Consider the following 25,612-nt stretch of genomic DNA (forward strand, 5'->3'; position numbering starts at 1 on the left):
GTTCCAGCGGGCAGGACTGGCCTAGGGGTATTTTAAATTGGTTTTAGCCAAATTTTAGTAGAAGCGGCCGATTATATATTTATTTTTAATGATTTTTTAAAAAACTTTTATTGTATGGTACTAAATTGTTTTTAACTGGCTGTAAGCCGCCCTGAGTCCTACGGGAGAAGGGCGGGGTATAAATTTAATAAAATGAAATGAAAAATGAAATTATTTTAAATAAAGGGAGTTGTGCCACAGCTATGTAATGTATCAGGCAAAGGGATAAGAGTCAGAACATTTGAAACCTATCTGATACTTGTCAGAGCAATACATTCTACAGCACTGATGTAGTTTCTGGCCTCCTGTTTTATGGATTCGCTGAAAATGGCACCTTCCCCTCCTCTCATTTGTGAATTGCTTTCTCAATGATAAATGTTGAATTTGTAAAACTTAAATGTCCTTTCCAACTATCTAACTGACACTGGGTCTTTAGAGTTGAACTTTTGAAATTTAGAAAATGTTGGTATTCTCCAGCACTGGAGATGGAGGATCCACCCATGGGTTGAGACTGTATTCCTGCCCAATCAGATCAAGTCAGCCAAAGTTGTCATGCCCTGTCCTTGGACATATGCCCAGTCTTGACTTGATCTTGCCCAAGAACAGGACGCACAACTCTGGCTCTTAGGTACAGTCTGACTTATTAGTGGTATCCTCCATCTTCATTGCTACAATTAGATATATACATATACAGAATTTTTTTCAGTTCCTCTGTCAGCTCTATAGTGGGGGGGATTTATTGGGAGACAGAAGGGGGCCCCTTCTTTCTTCCCTCCCTCCAGGAGCTCACAGGGCAGACCTACTAAATTGGAAATTTGGACTCTAAATTTCAGACACTCATAGCGGAGCGCATTTAGAATTCGCGGCAGCGACTCCGTTACTGGCAGGGAGTGACGAGGATTTAAAGCTGTCAGCTCCCTCCGTTTTTTCTCTCCGCGGTCTGTCGAAGCGAGAAAAGCCGTTCGGCTGCTCTCCTTCCTTAGCGATTGGCCTCTTGTGACGGGGATTGCGGCTGCATCCCCGGGGAAATCAATTTGTAACTGGAGACGTCCGAGGAAGCCGTTCGGCTGAATGCTTCCTCGGCGAGTTGCTTTCTGGTGACGGGGATTGCAGCTGCGTCCCCGGGGAGGCCAATTTCACAAAAACCGCTGGTTTTCTCGATTGCGGCTGCGGCGCTCCGAGGAAAGCCAGAAGCAGGCCGAAAGTTATTTTGATCTTTTCGGCCGTTTTTTTGGAGCGGGCAGCCGGTCAGCTGGTTAGCGGCTGATCGCGGTGCGGCCCACAGCCGCCTCGCTCGCATAGTGGGCTTCTTCAGCTTCCAACTGTAAAATTTGACGGTTGGTTTTTTTGGCGCGGCCGCCATTTTGACACAGGGTGCACCCAGGGACTGTGGTCTAGAAGCCAAAAATTCATAGAGGCTTAGTCTGTTTAGGGTCACCTTCCCCTGGGAGATCAAGAATCTGGGAGAAAGTAGTCTCCAGAAGAAATAATTAATTAAACATTTTAGGTGGACCATCTGATCCCCTCAGGGCAGGCCACCATTTTAGGAGCGGTGGCCATTTTGTCACCAGGGTCCTATCACCCTTTCCAAAGAGTTATATCTGCAGCTCCCTTGGGCTGATTCAGTCACTTCATAAGGCCTTATTTTNAGATCAAGAATCTGGGAGAAAGTAGTCTCCAGAAGAAATAATTAATTAAACATTTTAGGTGGACCATCTGATCCCCTCAGGGCAGGCCACCATTTTAGGAGCGGTGGCCATTTTGTCACCAGGGTCCTATCACCCTTTCCAAAGAGTTATATCTGCAGCTCCCTTGGGCTGATTCAGTCACTTCATAAGGCCTTATTTTCCCAGCTTGGTGTCTCTTGGGTCTCAATAATTAGCAACCTTTATTGGGTAACCTGCAGCCCATTCTTGTGCTGTGTACTAATTTCAGCACTCACTGGAAGTTTGTTGGCGTGCAGTTGATTTCACTGATCAGTTACTTCCAGTAATTCAGGGGACTTACGGTGACCCCTCAGAGCACCGGTCCTTGTCTGTGACACGCTTACCACGGGCACCAGGCACTCCCATAGTGTGTCTGTCGTTGTCTGTGGTTGCATCAGTACCTGGGTCCCAGGCGTCCTCTGGAATTGCGTCTGGCCGCACCCAAGGTGGTAATTCCCTCTAGATACCGGAGGCCCCCAATTGAGCCCCAGCGCTATCAGAGGTTGGAAAGTATGGAGCCCCTTGAGAAGGAGGTCGTGTCCCCTTCATTGGCTGGCATGAGCTCTATGCCACCTCATCCGGACGGATCCGAAAGGGCTGCGCAAAATACTAAGACAAAATCTGCAAAAAAGTCATCCAAGGGGGCAGATAAGCACGCCACCAGGAGACACCAAGCTCTGGAAAAGGAGTTCTCTAGGGCACAAAAAATTGCTCGACTGGACAATTCTCAGACTGGGGGGCGGGTGCAGGAGTCCCAGATTCCACTTAATCAGTCGCTTCAGTGTATACCAGAGGCCACTTTCACCCCTACAGCGGCTGGACTTCACCAGACCGAACAGCTTCCTTTCCCTTCAGAGGAGCGATTGTCCATGTTGATTGCTCAGGCAGTGGACCGCGCTCTGAACGCTAGGGCAGTTCCTAAACCTCCAGTCATAGTTCCCCCTCCTACCCCACTTCAGACAGATGAACCTCAGTCCGGCCCCTCTTCACCTGCTGAATCCTTGTATTCTGAGGGGTTGTCGCTACCTGATCAGGGCTCTGACCAGGAGTTTCCGATGTCTGAGGAAGAGGAACAGTCGGCGGACGCTCCGGCACCCACTGGAATGTTCCATCCTTCGACATTTGTTACATTGCTCCGCAAGGTCTCTTCCACCGCACACCGTGGTTCTGAGCCCCCGTCCACAGCGACCACTGTTGCTCCCGATTCGGATTTTGATCCAAATTTTATTGAACCGGTGGCAGCTCAGCACCGGATCCCATGTCCGCCCATGTTTCTAACTGCGGTAAAGAAGCAATGGGCGCTACCAGCCTCCTTTCCCCTTCCGAGTACCACGGACAAGAAGCTGTTCAACGTGGCCAAGGAATTGGAGGAAGCGCTGGAGGTCCCTGCGGTGGACGAGCCTTTCGGACCATTGATTTCTCCTACAGCCATAGCTGGGGATGTGTCGGAAGCATTGAAGTCAGAGGACCGTAAGTGCGAGTTATCTTTTCGCAGGATTCACCAGGCATCCGCTTGGGCCATTAGGGCAGCGACCTCAGCGTCGTTCTTCACTAGAGCCGCCCACCGCTGGCTAAAACAACTGCAGGCCCGCACCCCCAAAGATGATGTCTGCTCCCAACAGGACATCAGTAAGATGGTTGCAGCAATGGAATACGCCTCGGATGCTATGCTCCAGGTGACTAAGTTTGCTTCCAGAGCTATGGCTTCAGGGATCACCAGTCGACGCATGCTCTGGCTTAAGCATTGGCATGCTGATGCCAAATCCAAGTGGCATCTGTCCTCTGCCCCGTACCAGGGGGGTAAATTATTCGGTGAGGCTTTGACACCTTATCTCTCAGAGAATAAGGATAAGCGCAAAGTGCTCAACCATATCATTAAGAAGTCTGACAAGAGGCAAAGTTATTTCCCCCGTAGGCAGTCTTTTCGGGGGGGGAATAGATACAATTATTCACACTCTTTTCGTCCTTTCCCTCCCAGACCGGACCGTCAAGAGGGGCCATTTGACAGGCAGGCGAACAAGCCCAGGCAACAATACCAGGGTAACCAGGGTAAGCGGCCCTTTCGAGGGAGCGGCCGGCCCTTTCGTCGCTCCAGGTGACTCCCCGGCAACGGGACCTCCCATAGGGGGCAGGCTGTCGCTATTCTGCCACCAATGGGAGGCCACCACCACGGACAAGTGGGTTCTGAACACAATAAGGTCCGGCCTCTACCTGGAGTTCATCTCCACACCTGGAAACAGGTTCATTTCTTGCCCATTCCCCCGAAACCTAGCCAAAAGAAATCTGATGAGCCATGCCATCCAGCATCTTCTGGAGATAAGGGCCGTAGAAACCGTTCCGGTGGACCAGAGGGGTTGGGGATTCTACTCCGTCCTCTTTGTCGTTCCAAAACCTTCAGGAGGATGGAGAGCCATCCTGGATCTAAAAAATTTGAATCATCATATAAAATATCAAAAATTCAAGATGCAGACGCTCCGCTCCATTTTGGGGAGCGTGAGAAAGGGAGACTTCCTGACATCCATCGATCTCATGGAAGCATATCTCCATATCCCCATCTCTATCGCTCACCGGCGGTTTCTACGGTTCAGTTACAAGGGAGAGCATTATCAATACAAAGCTCTACCTTTTGGCCTCTCATCGGCTCCCAGGGTGTTTACCAAGATCCTGGCGGTCCTGGCAGCTTACCTACGGATGGTACCGATCAGGGTCCAGTGTTACCTGGATGACATCCTGATCCAGTCGACCTCCGCCCACTCGGCACGACAGGATCTCGACCAGGTAGTACGGCTGCTCCAGGATCACGGGTTCTCGGTAAACTTCCCCAAGAGTCATATGGTCCCCACGACTCGGCTATTGCATTTAGGGGCCGTCATAGACACCAGGGAAGGCCGGGTGTATCTGTCTCAGGAACGTTTGATCAACCTGAGAAAATCTATCCGCCAAGTACGCAAGGGGCAGAAGGTTTCTCTACTCAGCCTTTCCAGGGTGCTAGGACAGATGATATCAGCCATAGACATAGTGCCGTGGGCCAGGCTCCACTCCAGGAATTGCAGTGGTTTCTACTCCCCTTCCAGAGGCAGAACATCAGTGCCTCTCAGAAAAGAGTGAGACTTCCATCTCAGACCTCGCTTTCCCTCAAATGGTGGCTGTCCCCAGCCGTCCTCAAAGGGTCGTTGTTCAAGGAGCCGGAGCGGCTCCTCCTCACGACCGATGCCAGCCTCTTTGGATGGGGGGCGCATCTTCGTTCCCACTGGGCACAGGGCCGTTGGTCTCACTCAGATCTCCGCCACGACATCAACTGGTTGGAACTGAGGGCCATTCATCTAGCTCTCCTTCACTTCCACAGCCAGGTCCGACGGCGTCATGTGCTTGTCCTCACGGACAACGTGACTGCCAAGGCTCATGTAAACAGGCAGGGGGGCACTCATTCTCAGACTCTTCTGAACGAGGCGCTACTGTTGGGGACCTGGGCAGAGCGCAATCTCGCGTCCATCAGGGCCGAGCACATCTCGGGGAAAGACAATACCCAGGCAGATGTCTTGAGCAGAGCGACAATAGACCACTCAGAGTGGAGGATTCACCCGAGGGTCTTCAAAGAGATTTGCCACCGATTTGGGCTACCTCTAGTGGACCTATTTGCCTCACCGGCCAACACTCAGCTCCCCCGTTTTTTCTCCCGCTTCCCGTCTCAGGGAGCGGAGCAGATAGATGCACTGCGCTCTCCATGGCCTCGGGGTCTGCTGTATGCTTTTCCACCTCTCCCTCTTCTTCCGGCGGTGGTACGCAAACTACTCCGGGAAGATGCGGAGATTCTTCTTGTAGCCCCGTATTGGCCACGGAGACCGTGGTTTGCCGACCTGCTGGGTCTCTCCATAACAGATCCGTGGAAGATTCCACCAGACAGGATATCACTCAGTCAGGGAGCCATTCTACATCCGGATCCCCAGTGGCTGCAGCTAGCCGTCTGGCACTTGAGCACAACTATTTGTCGAGGCAATCTTGCTCTGTAAGGGTCATTGAGGTTATACAGGCATCCCGTCGCCCATCCACGAATCGCATCTATGAGGCGACGTGGAAAAACTTTTGTGCTTGGCGTGACAAACATAAGTTGTCTCTCTCACGACTCAATATTCCTAATATTCTGGAATTTTTATCTGAGGGTCTGGACAAAGGTTTGGCCCCTAGTACCTTACGTAGGCAACTAGCTGCGCTCTCTACTGTTCTCGCCTGGGATCACGGAGGGTCGTTAGCTCACCACCCACTACTACGCTCCTTTCTTAAAGGAGCAGCTAATATCAGGCCACCGACAGTACATAGATATCCTTCCTGGGAGTTGCCCCGGGTTCTTAGGGCTCTAACAAGGGCGCCCTTCGAACCATTGGCGTCGTGCGAGATGAGTCACCTGTCTCATAAGGCAGCCTTTTTAGTGGCCATCACGTCGGCTCAACGTATATCAGAGCTGGCGGCACTGTCGGTCCATAAGGATTTGTGCATTTTCCACCCGGACCGTGTGGTTCTCTGTCTGGACCCTACCTTTGTCCCAAAGGTGAATTCGCTCTTTCACAGGAGCCAAGAGGTTATTCTACCTGACTTTTGCCCTCAACCATCGCGTACCCTGGAACGGCAGTGGCATTGTTTAGATGTCCGCAGGGCGCTCCGTTACTATATTGCACGGACAGCGGATTTCCGCACATCAGAAGCCCTGTTTGTCTCCTTTCACCCCTCTTCCAAGGGTAGGAAGGTTTCCTCTTCCACCATTGGCAGGTGGATTAGGGCGTGCATCACCGAGGCATATCGAGCGGAGTCATTGCCGGTTCCACGAGGGGTCACAGCGCACTCCACACGGAGCGCTTCTACATCTGCGGCTTGGAACACTCAAGCGACCATCGAGGAGGTTTGTAGAGCGGCCACGTGGTCCACTCCATCTCCTTTTATTCGGCACTACAAGGTCGATAAATTTGCATCGGCAGAGGCCTCTTTTGGTAGGAGGGTCCTCCAGCAAGTAGTTCGCCAAAGTGCCACACCGGACCAGTCTGCTTCCCACCCTCAGGGACAGTAGGCTTTGGTATGTCCCATGGGTGGATCCTCCATCTCCAGTGCTGGAGAAGGGGCGTTGTCTTACCTGAACGCCTTTTCTCAGCACGGAGATGGAGGATCCACCTCCCTCCCTCCTTATAGGGAATTATTTAGCCTTGTAGGTAATTAGTATATGAGCCAGTACATCATCGATCAGTCAAGGGCTACGCTCGCGTCAAGACTGGGCATATGTCCAAGGACAGGGCGTGACAACTTTGGCTGACTTGATCTGATTGGGCAGGAATACAGTCTCAACCCATGGGTGGATCCTCCATCTCCGTGCTGAGAAAAGGCGTTCAGGTAAGACAACGCCCCTTTTCAGAATGGCGTATATGTGATTACAAATGCCATATGAACGGGCTTGGAAGGAGCTGTTTGAGCTGTCCCACAGTTGATGCATTCACATTCTTTCTTTTGTATGTTCAGAAAATATCATTCATGTTACATTATTGATGAACAGAGTTTCACATAAGGAAGAGACCATAGTCCTAGTAGGGTTGTTACTGAATTCCATGAATGCATGAACAGTAGCCCCTTCAGAGGGATTTTGGGGTGACATAGGGAGGACAACATTGGCAACAAAGGGCATGACTATTAGAGGCTATAATTTGCCTTCTTCATGTAATCTTCAGAGCATGAATCCTTTCAGTAGAAAATTCCTGACATTTCAGCTATCCCAGTAGAAAAACAAATATTAATATTCAAAGGATCCTCCCCTCCCTCCCTCCCTCTCTCCCTTCTCTATAATCATATCTGGATCTTTAATCAATATTTGAGAATTTTAAATGATCCAGGTTGAACATTTTAAATAAGGTAGTTTGTCATCAGTTCCCAACATTTCTTTCTTTTTTCCATCTTGCTACATTGTTATTGAAAATCTTTGAAAACCACCATATAAGTCAGGTATTGATAAGAGAGTACCCTGTAGTTTCACAGCATGTATGACTCATCAGATGGTCTCTACAGGAACGGAAAATAAAATGCACTTTAAACAAAAAATTGAACAGCCAAATTTCATGAGATTACGACATCATACAGGATTCTGGTGTTTTAACTTGAAATCATACGCTTTGAGCAAGTCATCTACAGTAAATCTTGCAAGAGTTGAGGGGATATTTCTAAAATCTTACAAAAAATTAGCAGTTTTACAAGATTTTGGCCACTTAAAAATAATCTTAAATTGTTTCCTCACCTGCAGTACCCAAACAAACCCTCAGTGGGTTTGTGAACCATAAATTCAAAAACTTTTTTTGTAAGAAAATACAATACAGTTAACAAATAACTAGCTGAAACCAGTTACAAAATAAATTACTTTGTGGCCCAAAGGCTTATCTAGCAAACAGTATCATTAAATTTATAGACAGAAAATCACTACCAAGGGGGCATTTTCTCAACTTTCTGCTGAATTTGCTTCAAAAGTTTGCAAGTTACAGATTTTATTCACTAAGGAATGTAAATTATCATGCCACATCTGGTGATACACCAAAGTGTGCCAAACCTGTAATTTGATTCTTTAAATCAGGGACAGCCAATAATCTTTAAAATAAGAAAGGGATCATTGGAGTCTGGAACAACTATTTGAATCCAGTTCAATTCCACATAGACCAAACCATTCTAGACATTCAGAGTTTGTCAGGGAAGGTATATTTTTTTAAACCTTAAGTCAATTATTAGACCCACAATCCTGCAAAAAACCAAAAGCACTAATAGCCAGGGCTTTCAAGGGCAGAAAAGATGAAAAAGGCCTAAAATATCTGTTGGTGAAGTCCTGAAATGCCAAATTATTCATCTGTCCTATAGGGCCAATTTTTCACCATCACTCTTTAATTATCCATTGTTTTTAAAAGCAGCAAGAATCACTGTAATGGGGAAGGGAATTTAGGAAGGAGGGTGAAATCTGCCTCTTCTTCTTTGATACCTACAATTTAGGCATTCTCTGCATTTTCAAGCTATTTGAAGGTAGGGTTGCTAGGGCACTTTATGGAAAACTATCCTCCTTCTGTCCCCTCTCTCTCTTAAAACAGCCTTGCAGCTGTAAAGGAGGATGCAGCTGCATACCCAGCTTGTTTGTTCCTCTGGCCTATCCCATCTTACAGATATGTAGGAAGATGAATACTGTGTCGTGTTAAGGCAGCCTATGGCAAGGGAGGCGAAGGAGCAAGTAAAGGCTTTTTCCTCTGTTTTCTTCCCTCAGGAATGTTACAGAGAATCCCCTGTTCACTGTCATGAGATAGCAACTGCTTTCAACGGAACAGTACTAACCGTTTCTCTTTGCACTGCTTGTAGACAACAGTTTAATGGCAATCGAAGTTACTCAGAGCCACATGTATTAAGTGGGACATTTATCATATAATTTGCACTTTTGTTATTGATATAATAGAAGACTCTGGTGGAGAGATTCCTCAAGCTTTTCTGTCCTGGCTCCATTTAGAATGTCTCCTTCCTTCACATCTATTAATTATAATGGAAGTAAAGTTCAGAGGCTGCAGTATTTACTAAAAAGTTGTGATAGTGTTTTCCCCCTGAGTTTTATGTGATTACATTTCAATCTAGTCTCATATACTTAATGCCAAAATGTTATTCAGTCCTGTTCATGATAACAGGACCTGCGATGTGGTCCATGTGAGGGGAAAATATATATATTTTCTATCCGCAGCTTGGCTTAATACTTTGTGGCAACTTCCAGCAGTTTAGCACCTGTTTGGCTGTTGGATAAACTGAAAGGGGAAAAAAGGGTGTCAAACTGCAACTCCTCTCCTGGGGCAAGGACTGAATTTGTGCCGGAAATTATACAGTAGCGTAAACTGAAAAATCAAAGCAAAACATAACTTGGAACTTGGCTTTTATTGCCTTTATGTCTGGCTTGCTACTAGTGAGGGTTAACATAACATTGTAAAGCGTAAAATGTTGTTAAATAATTTACAGTAGAAAAGTAAAGTGAAACTTCAGATGCAGTGCATGATATACAGCAGGCATGTCAAACTGCTGGCCCGCGGGCTGGATGCGTCATGCCAAAACCGCGCCCACCCCATTGCCAGCAATGGGGGAAAAGTCGCGATACATCGCGCAATGTCATGTGACGTCGCGAATTTGACATGCCTGATATACAGTGTATAGCAGTCAGCAGAACAGAATCAAGAACGCTTCAAGGCCCTTGGTAGAGAGTGAATTGGGATAAAGAAGAAGAAAATGGTGGCTAATTGCCTTAAATTGATTTATTGATTAAAAGCCTTCCCTCTACTCTGGTTCTCCAGATGTGTTGAGTATAAACCCTGTAATATTTCATCCTCAAACTTTGAACCCATCGATATCTTTTTTTGGGTTCCAAGTCAGAGAAAACTCATCCATTCTATTATTTGGAAATAAACCTCATTAGTCCAATTTTATTCAATGGGTAGCTACAGGAAAAAGATGAAAACCTTATCCCTCAGATTATTGTGATAATTTTAATTCATAATTAGTTGCCTGAAATTACTTGTTCAAGAAGTTCAGCGAAGTGCATTATTTATACATCAAGACTTGAACACCGGTACAAACAGCACCTTGGACAGCATCACATTTTCAGCCAGAAAAAGTCTTACAAGTTCCTCCCTCCCTCCCTCCCCTGTTCTGTTGTTTCCTCCTTTCTTCTAACTGCCCATTGAAAGCAGGTAATAAAATCGAGTCGATTAAGCATGAGGTCAGACTGAAATGAGTTAAGGGCTGCTATTTCAGAGAAAAACTGTATTTAAATGCAATTCAATCCATTTCATATGGGGCTTTTATATGCTGGAGAAGTTTGGAAGAAGAAGAGGAGGCATGCCATTGATATTTGTACCAGCTTGAAATTTTTTTTATTTATTTTTTTTAGAAAATGGCTGGAACAAGGTCTATTATACTTGCCAATCAGTTAAAAAAAAACACCCAAGGACAGAGAAAAAGAAAACGAAGGCTTTCTACAAGGAACAGTTTTAAAGAAGTAGGGTTTTTTTTTAATGAAAAGTTACAGGAGGAAGAACAATTATTTTAAAATGTTTTTCATTGGTTGGCCTTACTCCTGGCATGTTTCCCAAATGACTTGTTTTCTTTGAAGAAGGGCAAGCAAAAATTTTATAATGCTGTCTTAGGTCACCCATTCAAATTCAGTCTAAGGACAAAGCAACATAGAAAAGTAATAAGCTGCTTTATACCGAGTCAGATCATGGATAAGTGTAGTTGTATTGTCTAAATGACATTTCCATTGCTATGCCTAAAGTTGTATCTTTTGCATGCATCCTTTCAGGAAGCTACACTTATACAAGTAAGGAAAAAGTAAACTTAGTAAAGGGCAGTGGCATGGGGAGGGGGTGGGTCATGGACCCTTTATGATAGAGCATGTTATGGATGTTCTTCCATAGAGGCTACCTCTAAGACAGCTGAAGATAGGTTGTTAGAAGATATTGCAAATGCAACATACCGATATCCTATTAATTTATTTTAATTAGAGGGCTTGCCAGATACCAATGGAAGTGTTTGTTAACCCACTAGTGACCAAATCCTGTCCTGATCAAGAGACTTATTATGATTTTTCAGTGGCTTGAATACTGGGGGCTAAGCCACATTTCATTTCCAAGCCCCAAAAATGTAATTTCTTTTATCACAGCATTGATATAACCTGGAAGCTATATCCACTATCTATTCGTATCCTGGAAACGGAATTACTTGTTCACCGCTCAGCAGGTTTCCCACCAGAGCAGTTATGAAATGAAATGTGCATTAGCGATATAGCATGGAAGAGCCTGAGTGACGGCAAACTGAAGTGCGTGTCTTGCAAAACAAAACAAACTCTTTCCTTCTCACATGAGTGTTTGTTTGCCTATTTCATCCTATTTCATGATGAGCTTTATTGGAACTTCTTTCCCTACCTTCTCATCCAGAAACATAACAATATGATCTATTAGGTGTGTGGATTGACCAGTTCCACTTCATTTTTCATTTCAAATTCCCAGATCCATCCATAAGTTCAGGAAAGATTCAGGTTTTAGTGGCAGGTGAGTTGCTATCAAGTCTTGTTTGGCTGCTAATTGATAAAACCATTGCGTATTTCTCACGGCAAGAAAGAGAAGCAGCAAACTCCAAGGTATTAGTCTTTACCTGAGAAAAGCATGAAAGGATTAGGATGACCCTATTTTAAGACTTTAATACATAGGAAAAAGTAGGAATGTTTCAGTTGTAAATGTCATTAAAATCTTATTAAAAATTAAGAGTCTGTTCAAGTCTCAGCTCTGACTGATGTTGGCAAAGTATTAAGAGCCCAATCTTGTTTTATGCTGCCGTTCTTTCTTAAAATGATGGATAATGAATCTTTTTATATTTGGGGAAAATAATGCTGTAGATCAAATGCCAGCATGAGCCGTGTCTCTTATACGATTCCCATTTCTCATTGGAAGGAGGAGTAATCGGAGGAGTGCAAGACATACCCAAGTGGAAACCACAGTCATTTTAAAAAAGGATCTTTAGCTTCTAGTCCTGATGTACAGTTGGGACAGTGACTGAAATGTTAAGATAGTATGTAGAAACCACTAAATAAACTCTGCATCAAAGTCTTTTGCATTAAAATAAAATAAAAAGCAATGTATAGAGCTCATCCATACAGCCACTTTTATCACCTTTTCTTCTAACCTGGATCTGGGAAGTACTCTCAGTTTTCTAAATCTTGCTGCATCCAGAAAAGGACAGTGCTGTTTTGCTGGCCATAGAAATGTGCCATGTTACACTGTAAGGGCAGATTTGGACCTCCTGGCTCAAATTCAGATGCCACCAACTACAGGAAGAACTGCCACCAATCACTATAGAGAAGAGTGCCAGGTGATTCTAGTGCAGGGGTATCAAACTGCTGGCCCGAATAGATATTTAATATGGGAATTTTTTTTCTTGTTTATTAATGTATACCATATTTGTAACTTGTTTATTTGAAAATCAATAAAAATTTGAATAAAAAAAAAACTGCTGGCCCGTGGGCCGGACACATCATCTTGAAGCCGCGCCCACCCCATTGCCAGCAATGGCAAAACCGGCCCGATATGTTGCATGACGTCACGTGATGTCACGAGTTTGACATGTCTGTTTTAGTGTGTTCTGTTTATTTCCAAAGAACGTCAGCTGATTGACCAATGCAGGTGCCATCATGAAATTTTTTTATTCCCTGTGTATGCTACTGACAAGGCTGTATAGATGAGGTCATTGGTAATTATCTAATTGGCCTTTCATACCATATTGTATATAGAATAGAATCCACTGCACATTAAGTGCTGATGAAATTATAGGTAATTCTCAAGTTATGAATGTAATGGAGACTGCCAATTACACTCGTAACCCAAGGATTCGTAGGAGTGAATCATGTAAACCTGAATGTGATCACTCACTGTTTTCGCCCACGCATTCACTACCGAATGCACGAGGTACTGTATCTCAGGGAAGGGAAGGCCATGGGGGGCCTAGTGTTTCCAACCACGCTAGGCCTCTTCCGATCCACTGAGATATCTCATGCTTCCCCCTTTCCCCCATCCTGTCTAACTGGGTCACTTACCTTACATAGATCTCGATGATCAAGGGAGCTGTCTCCTCTCCAGCCTCTCTGCCGCCATTTTGCCTTGACGGAAGGCTTGCCGAGGCCTGCAGGGACAAGAAATTGCGTCCCTATAGGCTCTGGTCATCTTTGCAAAAAGCTTTTGCTGTTGAGAACGAAGGCTGGGAGGGGTGTGCGTGCCCCTCCCGGCCTCCATTCTCGGCAAAGGCTTTTTGCAAAGATGGCAAAAGGCTTTGCAAGCAGAGGGAAGGCTTTGGTGCTTCAGGCCTTCCCTTCGTTTGCAAAGTCTTTTGCCGCAGATCTCATCCAGGCCTCTGTTTGCAGAGAACAGAGGCCTAAAGGACTGTGAGATCATGCGAGATCAGTAACATGAGATCTCGCATTACTGATCTCATGTGATCTTACGGTACTTTAGATCTCCATTCTCTGCGAACGCACCAAAGGCCTGAAACACCGAAGCAGGCCAACAAACCGAAGGCTCACTAGATCTTCACAAGTGCCTATGGAGACCCAGCGGGGAGATAGGCAAGGCAAATGTTGTAGTGCCTCTGCGGTCATTCGTAAGGGTGATTGACTGCCGTGGTGCTGCAATACTTTGGGACTGTGTTGTAAGTATTGTGGGGGGGATGTTTATGGTCGCTAAGTGAACTGTCATAACTCAAGGGATTACCTGTACTCTGATTTGGGGTAAAACTGATAACTTATTTTGAGCTTGTCAGAAAAGCATATAAATTATAAAGGTATGGGAGAAACCTTCAACTAGTCTCTTTATAATAAATGAAGCATTAATAGGAATTAGAAATCTTACTGTGTTACACAATCAAGGTGCTAGGAAAGAATATAGCTTTCCCTAGGTTTGGATTTTACTATACAATTCTCAGCAGCAGCACTTCTATTGTCATACAAAACAAGTCAGCCTGATGTAAAAGCATATATAATTTAAAATGTCTCAGTTTATGTAACATGCCCCAGGGTTACGTTACATGTCTCTCTGTGAGTTTGATATTTGAATTCAGAAAACTAGTAGCAGATAGAGAAATAAAGAATGACTGGGAACTTGGTTTGGGGAACAGAATACGTCAGGTTCTATATACCTGAGGAAAGACTTGCAGACACATATACATGTGGATGATTCTTTTTGAAGCCATAGCTCAGTAGTAAAGAATCTGCTTTTTAATTGAGAATCTGCAATTATTTATAGACACCCACATCGATAAAACACTCATGACAGTTTACAATCAACTGTAATATTGAAACAAAGTTGTACCCAAACCAGTTGATTATAAAGGGATTTAGAACTGACTCAGGGAAGATAAAAAAGCTATTAAGGAGGAACTTGGAGAAGAGATTATACAGTTCAGGGATTGAAAGAAGTTTAAGATAGAAATAATCAAAATAATCCCTCTCAGATTTTAATTAGTATAAGATGGGACATAGAGAAACTTGAATAGGCTATTTGAAATTGATGCCAGCCCTTTAAGGCAGGCTAGGTTAAGAAATAAATGTTTTGGGCAGTCTAGAAATGCTACTTTATTGTTATAGGTTATAACAACAGAAATGAAAACCTTAATTTTTCTTCAGTCTTCTCAATGGTGCCCCCCTTTCCCAAAATGCTCTGCCTCCTAAGAGCAGGAATGTTTCCAACCTTTTTGTCTTTATGAAGGCTTTAAGAACCTCACAATTCTGTATTAAGATGGAACTTGTCATTGGGCATCAGCCTTCCTTTTCTCTTCTTGGATATGAACCTTCAACAGATCTTCTTTCAGTAATAATATAGGGGGGGCCAAATTTGGGAGGAAAATATGTTCCTGTATGTATCTACTGTATTTTCCGGCGTATAAGACGACTTTCTAAACCCTGAAAATCTTCTCAAAAGTCGGGGGTCGTCTTATACGCCCAGTCGTCTTATACGCTGGAAAATACGGGTATTCAGGCAGGCTTCCAGAGTTCGGCTGGCAGGATGCAGGTAACCCCTCCCCCCGTCCTGCCGCCTCCTACCGCGCCGCTCCGCGTCCCGCGCCTCCGTGTCTCAAGCCTCTGTGGCGCAGAACTGCTGCCGTTATGCTTGGGCGGAAGACTTTTTCTTTTACAGATGGGGCGGGTGGGCCTGACATTCGCGCGCAGGCAGGACCCCGCCCGCCGAGCCACCGCTTCCCCATCGCCCTCTACGCCAGCCTGCTCCGTCTCCAGACCTCCCAGCTGACGGGCGCAGGTCCGGGGGTCACCAGCTGACGGGCGCAGGAGTTCGGCGCTGCAGCGGCCTCCCCTTCGCACTCCGCACCGGCCAAAGCGTTGCCTGACGTTCCGGCCGACGGGCACAGGTCCGGGGGTCGCCAGCTGACGGGCGCAGGAGGTAGGCGCCGCCGTGGCCTCCCAGCTGCTTGCTTCTTCGCCTGGAGCAGTTGCAAGGGCTTGCATGGTCGCTGGCAGCGGGGAGCGCATCAGCGGCCCTTGGGGACCATGCAAGCCCTTGCAACTGCTCCAGGCGAAGAAGCAAGCGGCTGGGAGGCCGCGGCGGCACCTACCTCCTGCGCCCGTCAGCTGGCGAACCCCAGACCTGCGCCCGTCGGCCGGAACGTCAGGCAACACTTTGGCCGGTGCGGAGGGCGAAGGGGAGGCCGCTGCAGCGCCGAACTCCTGCGCCCGTCAGCTGGCGACTCCCGGACCTGCGCCCGTCAGCTGGGAGGTCTGGAGACGGAGCAGGCTGGCGTGGAGGGCGATGGGGAAGCAGTGGCTCGGCAGGCAGGGTCCTGCCTGCGCGCAAATGTCAGGCCCACCCGCCCCATCTGTAAAAGAAAAAGTCTTTAAGGATTTTAAGGATCTTTGAGAGGGAGAGAGAAATAAAGGGAGAGAAAGAGGGAAAGAGAAATAGAGAGAGGGAGAGAGAGAAAGAGGAGAGGGAGAAAGGGAGAGAGAAAGAGGGAGACAGGGAGAGAGAGAGAGAGAGAAAGAAGGAGGGAGGGAGAGAGAAAGGGAGACAGGGAGAGAGAAAAAGAAAGGGAGAGAGGGAGAGAAAGGGAGAGAGAGAGAGGGAAGGAGAAAGAAAGAGAGAGAGGGAAAGGGAGAGAGAAAGAAAGAGAGGGAGAGAGAGAAAGAAAGAAGGAGAGAGATTAAATTAGTAACATGGCTGGCTGTTCAGTGAATCTGGTTTCCCCACTAACTTTGCTTGTCACAAGGTTGCAAAAGGTGATCACATGACCCTGGAACAATGTGACCATCATAAATAAGAATCGGTTGCCAAGCATCCAAATGTAAATTACATGACCCTGGGGATGCTGCAGTGGTCATAAGTGTGAAAAATGGTCATATGTCACTTTTTCCAGTGCCGTTGTAACTTTGAACAGTCACCAAGCAAACTGTTGTAAGTTGAGGACTACCTGTACTTTATCACTTTTTTCCATTTTTTTTTTTTGGTCATCAAGCTTTTGACACCTTGCTGGGTGACTGGTGGTACTTGAATGTTGCCATATTCTAAAAGTGGTACAATCGGTGAAAAGGTTGAAAAGCCCTGGCTTAGAAAACAAACAGCATGGCAGCTCCCATGGGTTTATTGTCTTATCCTTCCTTTCAGCTTTAGAATGAATTAGGAAAAGTTTAATCCACTTGCACTGTTTTATGTTTACATGTTTGATGACAAACAGCCTTATGGTTATAAGTGACAGTTTTCCTGCTAAGTACTTGCATGTCATAAGCATTTGAATTAAAATTACCATATTGAAATAAAATCTGATGTTTTTTAATTTTTATTTGGTGTGCGTTGGAACAGGGGTAGTCTTATACGGTGAGTATAGCGCAAACTCTATATTTTAACTGGAAAAGTTGGGGGTCGTCTTATACGCCCAGTCGTCTTATACGCCGGAATATACGGTAGGTATAGGCTTTCTACTGTATGTTGAACTATCAAATGCCACCAGTCACTACTGGCCTGATCACCATCAGCTAATTTATTTTGTTACATTACTATGTGAATATTGGGAGGTAATCTTACATTCTTAGGGATTTCTATGGCTTCAATCGAATTGTCTGCCCTTTATAGAGTTTCAGGATGGAATGGGAGACATAACATTTGATGAAAATTCAAAAAAGAAAGATCAATACCAGACAGTGCATCATTTTTGTTCCTGACAGCTCAGCACTTCTCTCATTAAATGTATCTTGCCTTCTATTGTTGCATGAGGGTCTTGGCAAGCCTTGAAACAATTGCTTCCTGATAAGGCAAGTGAAAATATTCCACTTCTGCAAGGAATATCATCTACTTTGGAGGGGCAATTCCTCCTGCTTTTTCCTGATTCTTCCAATTTTAGGAGAGAAACACTTGAGATGTAGGTATCAATGTACGTCAGTTCATCTCACCCTGGCAGAAAGTTTTGGAATGTGTTTCTTCTTCTTCTGCTATGAAGCAGAAATCTTCTGTAGATCTTGCATGTGCTGGGCATCCATAATTAAAGCTAGCTCATGGTTACCATGGAAGCCATAAAATTACAAGGTCCTATCTGGACCTCTTTTGTGGGTCATAGAAATTGAAATCAGGACACCCACAAACCAAAAGCCTCAGAGACTTTATCTTTGTCCCTGAAATGATGCCTGCCTGCAGCTAGATACTTCCACAAAAATGCTAATAGTCACTGCGATAGTTTCCTCCTGGCTGAATTTAACTTTGAGGCTGCTATAGACCCAAAATCTAGGACAGCAGATTTCTGAAAGGACTATTGCTCAGCTTGGTCTCAATGAAACATCTCTATGCATCCATCAATCACTATAGTAGGGAGTAAATCATTCTTACCTTGCATGAACCTGGTATTTACTAGCAGTAGCCTGTGTCCAGAGCCTCTAACAATTCAGCCAATTTCACAGTTCTTTGCAATCTCTGCCTCCCTCTGCTTCAAGATACCTTCCACTCATACAGAATACTTAACTTCAATATACCTTCCACTCATACAAGTTACATATACATACATCGCCCAACAATATAAATTCAACATGTTAATTCCACACACTCTTGCACCCACCCTCTACAACCTATAGCGAAAGCAATAGCACTTAGACTTATATACCGCTTCATACCCTCTGAATCCTTCCATAATGCCATTATCTTTTCATACACATCTCTCACTTGTGCACTAAGGAAGATACTGGCTTCCCTCTTCTCATTCCATGGGTGACTTTCTTCACTTCTCTCTGACTCTCACACACAAGGAACCAAATCTAAAAGTCCATATGCAATCTATTCTTCTCTTTGGAACCCTTGGTTCTGTTCTATTTCTATATTTCTGTTCTGTTCCATTCCATTCTCTCTTCAGTGGTCTCAGGTAACCCTGAGTTGATTCTTCAGTGGCGGCTGTTGATGATTCCAGTGTTGTTTCCATTTCCAACTGTGTTTTATAACTCTCCACAACAGGCCCTCCAGGCCAGCAATTCTCCACTGTTTGATCTCATTAGAGCCTCTCATTTCTTCGGGAACTCTATAACCATCAATGTTCATTCACTCTCTCTTCAGCTGGGTTGTGAGCTGTCCCATATTAAACACATATCATCTATTAAAGAGATACACATGATTAAGCCTGTATAAACTAGTAGTCATTTTCTAGCCCCAGGGAATTCTCATGTTGTCCTAAATGTAGAGGTTGAGGCAGAATTGTTCCCTGTAATGACTATGCTCTTCTGTTCTCAGTTTTTTTTACTATTTTCATCCGCACTGACCTATACCCTCAAAAGCAAAATGACAGATGGCTGTACCCAGTGCTTTGTTTGGAAGTATATCTATCTGCCCAGCACAAAAGCTAGAAGCTGAGGGGTTAGAGAGCATTTTTGCAAGTTTGTGAATGTTTGCTTCTTTTCTGTGGTCACTATGATCCACACATATGTGAAAAAAATGGATAATTCTATGATAAAACCAGGACACACCAGAGATGTATGATATGATTTTAATTCGGGGGTGGGGATGAGAGCAGAAGATATATTCAAGCATCTGCCAAGACAATATGAATCATTTTGTTAAATCCAATGAGCTTTAAGGTATATAGGTTTGTTGTACTCATAGGCTAATAATATATTAGTTATATAGCAAATGTATTCAAAATGCATAATGAATTCTTAAGATTGAATATCTAGTTGCTGTGTAGAATACACTTTCAAAGAACTAACTGAAAAGGTTATATAGTTAGCAAAAAGGAATATTGCTCCGGTCTCATTGATGCAATGCAGTTTACTCTTGTTCAAGTGTTAACACAATGGACTATAAGAATTAAAAGATGGATAAAATCCTGTCTTTGTAATAAAGTAGTTAAGCATATATTATCAATGTCAACTTTGCAGTTCAAACATCAATTTTTGGACTATGAAATTCAAATTATCTTACATGTTAAACAACAATTTAACATTATGAGTTGTAGCAAGCCTAAGTCAAATCAGGTCAGTCTTTATTCACTCAGCAAGATTTGACTTGCTTGGACAAGTTTAGCATTATGAAAATATGTTTCAGGGTAGTACTCGTTTCAAAAACTGCATAACAACTGGAACTTAAAAAAAGACTTAAAAAACCATATAAATTAGGTACATAGTGAAAGTTGCTGTTTCCATAAGTTTTTTTTTAAAAAAAAGATCAATATAGATAGAAGGGATTTATAATTTAATGTCAGCCAAAAAATAAGGGGGGGGGGCTTATAGTAACCTAACTCCATCCAGCTAGCTGTACTTCACAAAATGAAGGTTAGAGGAATATTTCAACTCTAAGGAAAGTCTAGGCCTGGTTTGTTTTCATTGCTTTAAATCTGAAGTTATATCTCAGTCATAGATTCGATCATGTATGTCATTTATATGTGAGAACACATGGGATGTTAGAACCTTCTGTGCATCAAGATTCTAAAGAAAAATGCTAAAAGTGCTAAAGAAAATTGTGCTAAATTAATTGACTTTATTACAAGTTGTCAAGTTGGTGTTGAGTGTGATAACCACATACATTTCCTCTATGGTGATTTGTTCCTGACCTGTCCTTCAGGTCATCTAGTGAGGCACCCATTATAAATGTAACTTATAAAAGCCTTGCTTTTGCTCATTCTCTTTTTCTCTTTCCTTCCACCCTTCTCATCATTAGAACCTATTCCAGAGAGCTGGATCTTTGCATAATATGTCAAAGTAGGATAATTTGAGCCTATTCATTTGTGTCTCAAGTGAAAATTCTGGATTGATTTGTTCGATAATCCATGTTTAATTTCTTGGCTATCCATGATATTCTCAGGAGTCTTCTCTAACACCAAAGTTTGAAATTGCAATCCATTTTTTTTAAACGCCATTTCTTCGAAGTTCAACTTTATTTTCCATTGAGCATCTCATAGAAAATCATTACCTACATAATTTTGATCTTTTTAAGCATAGATACATCATGGCATCTAAAAATCCTTTCCAAGGTTTCCATTATTACTCAAAAAATATTAGCTTGTGGCATATTTCTTGACTGCTGCTTTCTTTACAGTTGATAGTTGATCTTAAGAGGCAGAAGCTGTTCACCACTTCAATATCTTTATTGTTTGTTCTAAAGCTGATTCTTGAATCTGTTATCATTAGTTTGGTCTTGATCATTAATCATAGTCCCACTTTTTTCACTGTGCTCTTTGACTTTCTTACTAGAGTTTATATTTTCTTCTATTAATTAGTGTCGTCAGTATAACATAAATTATTGATGTTTCTTGCTCTAGTTTTTAAAGCATACTCATCTTCTTCCAATCCAGCCTCAATTAATATATATTCTGTATATAGGCTGAATAAATAAGGAGTGATTATATAGCCTTATCTCACTTTCTGGGTGACATGGAGTCAGTCTGTTTCATCCTTTTCTAACCAGATTGTGATTTCTGTTCTGCGTAAAGGATTTGCATGAGGACAAAGAGATGTTCTGGGGTTACCATTTTCCTAAGGACATTCCACTGTGCAACATGATTTATACAATTGAAGGCCTTTATATAATCAATGAAACATGAATTTTTTTTGGGGGGGGGGACTTTCTTAATTACCCAGCCTGCATCAGCAATAATCTCTTTCGTTTCTCAGCCTTTCCTAAAGCCATTTTAAACATTTGGCATCACCTTCTTCATGTAGGGTTCTAATCTGTTTGGATGATCCCAAGCATTAATTTGCTGGCATGTGAAATTAAGGATTTTACAAAACACTGTTTTCTTTCTATATTATTGGCATATAAGTTGACCTCTTTCAATCTGTTGGCCACTGTATAGTTCTCCAGATTTGCAGGCAATGGCTGATTAGAACTTTTACTGATTCTTTTATGTGACTTGCCATGTTTCTGTACTGTTCCATCAATTCCTATAGCCTTCCAACTTGGTAATGATTGGAGTGCTGACTCTCTATACATATAGAGGTTCTTATAATTAGGGAATATCCTCTCAGATATCTTGGATGTTGATGTATTTACAATTACTCCTTCCATTTTTATTTGATCTTGGAATAAGTTATTATCTGTTCATTGGCATCCTTTATCCTTCCAATTTGAGGATGAAACTTCCTTCTGAGTACAGAGATCTTTTGGAAGATTTTCTTTGATTTTCCATGTCTGTTTCCATCTTTGATATATTTGCATATGTTGTAATATTGTATCCTGTCTCTTCTAACAACTCTCCGAAATTCTTTAAGTTCCTGCCTGAGATCTTTCTCTTTCTTCACTTTAGTTTCTCTTCTTTTCTCAACAATTTCCACCATTTATTCTGCTTTCTTATACCTCTGCATCTTTGGCAATTACTGTTCGCATTCATACTCAATAATTTCTTTGAGTTAATTGCAGAAATCCTCTGCTTCCCTATTAGCGAAGTTCAGGATTTTAAAGTGATTCCTGATGTTCACGTTGAACATGTTGGGTATATACTCAAGATATTAAACGTATTGGCTTTGTTTTTTCTGCTTTAGCGTGTCTTGGAACTTGCATATAACCTATTGATTATCTGATCTACAGTCAGTCTCTGGCCATGTCTTTGCTATATAACTGAGCTTTTCCACCTCCTTATTTATTTATATGTTTTAAAAGGCCACCCATCTTACTGCAGTGGTTTTGGGCAGCTAACATCAATTAAAATCATAATACAAAGAATATAAAATCACAATGCATGTAATAACAATTGAGGTAAAAGTCAATCTGCCATAATTCAAACAACCACTACTTGGGCTCCAACTAACAAGCTGACCTCCATGCCTGGAAACATATCCATGTCTGGAAGCTTTGCTAAAGGGTGAGGGCATACCTGATCTTGAGTAAATTGTGTTTCAGAAGACATGAACTACAAGAAAAAAAAAGCATACTTTCTGGATCTGGAAAGATGACACCATTTAACTGATGGAATCCATAGCATTCCTTTGGTCCAGATGGAATGCGATGGATAGCAACAATCAGGGAGTGGAAGGTCTGTGGATAATCCACCCTCTGCTATCAAGTGCTTTGTAGGTGAGAAGCAGCACCTTGAATTGACAGGTAATGCATCTTGCAGAAGAGAAGCATAATATGGGGGTGCCAACGTACACCTATAACCGCCAACATTGCTGCATTCCGAAATAACTACTGCTTTCAGATATTCTGCAAGGGCAACTCCATATAGAGAGCTTTTCACTTGTACCAGTAATATACTGAATTTTATTTCTCTGTACTCCATTTGATAGTCCATGTAATTTTGGTGTTATTTTTACCTGAAAATTATTATCAGTGAAAAAGATACATTAAAATTAGTCTTCTGTTTCACCGCTGTTTCCTAAGCCATACCGTCCAACTATGTTTTCCTCTATTTTCAACTTTGTCATTCCAATCTCCAACCACAAATAGCACATCTTGTTCTGTCAACTTCAAATTAAACTTGATCATAAAATCATCAAACTCCCCTTCTTCTCATCAGTGGTTAGCATATAATTATTCAGTCATTGACTGCTTTGTGCTCAAATACTGTCTTTGCTATGCCCTTCCTCATTATGAAAGCAATGCCATCCCTGCTTTGTTTTGCATGTCCTGAATTGTATGCAATACAATCTTCTAATGAAATGATCCAGTTCCAATCCATTGCAATTCTTTGATGCCTAAGATGTGTATATGCAATCAGTTCATTATGTCTTTCACTGGGTTAAGCCTTCTTGTGTTCATATTTTCTACATTCCATGCTCCCACTCTAATTCTGTCTTCACAGCTTCAGATTTTCTTTTCCTACATGACAACAGAGAATGGTTTGAAGGCAAGATAAATATTTATTCACTAAATTTTATTTAAACTACTTTTGTCCAGTGCTTAATTAGTGGCATATAGTAAAGTACTAGCCTGAATTACTGCGTCTTCTTAAAGAACAAGGCCACTCAGCTTACCGACTATCATGTCCTCATCTTCTCAGAACATTTGGATTGTTCACATATAAAACCTTCTGGACAGTAGATGAAAATGCAAGTGTCCAGATGACACTGCCTTCTACTTCCAACCCTTTCATATTTTTCTGGCTGTCTCATTTTTTCTTTCCTTATTGAGTAATCAGAGTGGCTCAGTAGAGGAAATGAAATAACTGTAAGCATATATTTTGACTGGTAAATTAATGTCCTCCAATCTGGAAGCCTCTTTATTGATTCTTTGACCAAGCAATGTAGCCTAAACAGGCCTGTGACTCAAAATGAAATGCATTTCTTAAGCTGTTCCTTAATGATTGAATCATTTCATCTTTTTCAGTACCTCTGTCCACTACAAATGTACAACTCTGCCACAATCACTCGTGGGCTTACATATAATCCTGCCTTCTGATACTCATTCTTAGGTCATTTCACATTTCTCAAGTCCATTGAAGGTTACATTATAACTTTTGATTTTTTTTCTTTAATCACAGGATTTTGATTATTTCTTTGGAGTGGGTCAGTCTGACCAGTAAATTTTGTTGCTGAACAAGGAAGGATTTAAACCTCAGCACTTATCTAAACTCTCATTTCTCAGAAAAGAATAATCCTGTACCATAAAGTTGAACTTTATTGAATTTTTAATGGCAAGAATCATTCACCCATGTTTGTCTGGTTCGTTTCAGTGTCCTTTGGGCTGAAATAAACTTGGGCTTTGTACCTCATTGGAAAGTGACTTGTTTTTCTAATTTTATCTATGCTTTCCAAACGTAGATTTCATTATGTGGTCTGTACAGTTCATTACCTCTTATCAGACATTTCCAGCAATCTCTGAATAACAGAGTTCCACTTCTATATCATTCTTTGTAAATGATTGCTATTCATCATGGGCCAGCCTAGTTAAATACTTTGTCTACAGTAATATTTCACAGAGATTTCCAAGATTTGGAAATCTTATCTTATCTGCAGCTGTATGTAAGAGGTCACAGTTATAGGAATGAAGGAAAATAGTATTAGATGAACAATACCAGTAAGTGGATAGTTTAAAATAAATTGATTGCTGTTCAGAGAAGGTAAAATAATACAAAGGCCACAATCTACACTCAGTGAGTTGACTTCAAGGAATACAATGGCAGACTAAAATGGCTTTGCTTTTAGTGTAGCCAGTGATTGTGGTGGAAAGTGGAGCTAGTGAAGAAAATGTTCCAAATTCCTCTCAAAATCAAGGGGAGGAGATGGGATCACTCAGTGTGAAAATTCTTCAATGCCTGTGAAAAATGTTTCCCCCCCCAAAATTGTGAGAAAAAGATTGGCATTGTTTTGTGTACTTGTCTTTGCTTTCCCCTTTTGAGAATCCCATCTTAATAATGTAGACTTATCCAAACAGTCCTGAAAACAGTTCTTCAACAAATATACATTAGACAGTTTTTCTACCTCCGATTTAAAAAAGAAAACATTATACTTATTAAGGTATTCTTGAGAAAAGGAAAAGAGAAGAGGCCAGCTTTTGTGATTTTACCGAAAAGGAATAATCAAGATTTTTAAAAGGTTGTAAAGTTATTTGATAAAGACTAAACCATATGTGATCCTCTTTTTTTTGTCATAACTTTTAATGCGTCTTTCTTGACTAGGACTGAATGATGAGGCTTTAAAGATTTGTTTATAGATAAGATGAGAAGAGTGTTTTCTTGTATTTTTTAGAGAAAGTGATAAGTTATGGTATTAAAATTGAGAGATGAAGAGTAAATGAGAAGAAATTAATTTGTGGGACATCATTTGACAGTATTAAAGATTAATACTTTAAATTTGTTGTTTCTAGTAGCTCTTAATGGATTTTTTCTTGATTAAGTTTGAATGATGAGGTTTTAAAGATTTGTTTATAGGTATA

The sequence above is a fragment of the Protobothrops mucrosquamatus genome, unplaced genomic scaffold, assembly GCF_001527695.2.
Source record: "Protobothrops mucrosquamatus isolate PMUCROS unplaced genomic scaffold, P.Mucros_1.0 scaffold80, whole genome shotgun sequence".
Classification (NCBI taxonomy): domain Eukaryota; kingdom Metazoa; phylum Chordata; class Lepidosauria; order Squamata; family Viperidae; genus Protobothrops; species Protobothrops mucrosquamatus.